Genomic DNA, 1,760 nt, shown 5'->3' on the forward strand with positions numbered 1-1,760 from the left:
CCAAACTGGGATACATAACATGTATACTCAGCCACAGGCGGCTGGAATAGATATTTTCACAACCACGCAGTATAATAGCACAATAAAAATATGAAACTACTCTAGCAATGGCAAACAACCATATCACTCCAACAATAGGAGGTATCAAACTACAAATGCGGAAATAAACTCAATTACAATCTCAACTTCATCATAGCATTAAGGAGAAAAGAAAATGAAACATAACAAATCTTAAACTAAGTGAGTTCTTTACAGAAACTGATAAGGATTTACACATTCTAATAAGGTCAACTAGTAGACATATTTTCTTCAAGGATTCTGAGTTTGTGACCATTTACTTGCACCTCCGAAAGCAAAGAAGGATACTAAAGCCCTAGGAACCATCTTGTACAACATGTTCCAAAATCAAACAGGAAATCTAAATCCCTACAATACTTCAACTTAGCCTTTCTTAGAGCACAACTACTTAAACAATCGTGACTTTCCAACATGAACAATACAACTCGAATCCTCAAATCGCAGTTTAATAAAACTCATCAACCCCATAACATTCCAACTAACAATCCTCTTTTATCGCTTAACCTCACTATCCGAAACTCATACTCAAGTAACTGGAATGTAATTGCAATGCTAATTACAAGGGCTTCATCTATTCCATTTAGTTATTTTCTTTTATTTTTCTTTGTGGTTCACGGCAACTAAATCTGTTCGTGTTTGCTAGACATGTAAATCTGTTCGTGCTTGCTAGGCATGTAAATCTGTTCGTGCCTGCTGTAAACATGAAAACAAATTAAAATCTGTTCATGCTAGTGATTCTTTACCCACTCGTGTCCACACATAATAATCAGATGGATCAATACATGACACTTTGTAAGGCAAAACTCAAGTTCAATATAGCAGCAAACAGAGGAACCCAAACCTAAATTCTACAGGTTCCGAAACCATGGAAGAGAGGCTAAATCCCTAACCATAATTTCTGTGCAACAAAATCTGAGATTTACCGTGCTTTGTGTAAACCGAACATGCTTATTAAAATAACAAACAGAAAGGATTTAAACTGAAATCTGCTAAACCTTGAAACCTATATGAAACTTGTTCAAATCTTGTATGCTACACAAAAATTCCCAAACTAAAACCATATAGCACTACCTGGCACCAGAACAACCTCACGGCAGCAACACAAAATCAAAAGCTTCGGAATTTACAGCATGCTTCAAATTCAAGAACACAAAAATCCGAAATGAGCAACCACAAACTAAACAATCTGTTAACTTCCGAATCTAACAATTCCACATGCTTGGACTGAACTAATCCTTCCCTTCCTTTCTTTAGGGTTCACGGCAGTAAGCATCAAAACAAAACCCCTCAAACTTGCTTCGAAAACCAAAAGAAAACAAGAATCCGAAAGCCATGAAAATGAATCGAAGCTCGAACAACTCCTACTGCAGGTGAGAAGCAACTCACCTTCGTTTCCTTGATTCACAGCCGAAGGAGGAACTTCTAATTCTTCTAGGGCTTGCGGCGAGCTTGAAATCTCGGTCTTCTTCGCGCCTTCGAGTTCTCTTCGACGAGGAGACCTCGAATCTGTGAAGAATCGACGGAGAGAAGTGCTCATCGGCCGCCGGAGACGAAGCCCTAGCTTCGTTTTCCTTCGCTCGGGCAGAATCGGCGCCGACGCCGTTCGTGAGGGAGAAGAGGAATTTTGAGAAAAACTTAATTTCTCTCTTAACTTATCCCTTTTTATAACCTAGGGTTATTTC

The 1,760-nt window shown here is 38.8% G+C and overlaps 1 long non-coding RNA gene across 1 annotated transcript; it reads right to left on the reverse strand.

Annotated features, from left to right (window-relative positions):
- Positions 1–215: 215 nt before the first annotated feature.
- Positions 216–1,526, reverse strand: LOC122044396. Its single transcript, XR_006129542.1, has 2 exons — positions 1,465–1,526; positions 216–771 (listed from the first exon to the last, which is right to left on the reverse strand). It is a non-coding gene; the product is annotated as an uncharacterized LOC122044396 (long non-coding RNA).
- Positions 1,527–1,760: the final 234 nt, after the last annotated feature.

The sequence above is a fragment of the Zingiber officinale genome, chromosome 2A (genome assembly GCF_018446385.1).
Source record: "Zingiber officinale cultivar Zhangliang chromosome 2A, Zo_v1.1, whole genome shotgun sequence".
In the NCBI taxonomy this organism is placed as follows: domain Eukaryota; kingdom Viridiplantae; phylum Streptophyta; class Magnoliopsida; order Zingiberales; family Zingiberaceae; genus Zingiber; species Zingiber officinale.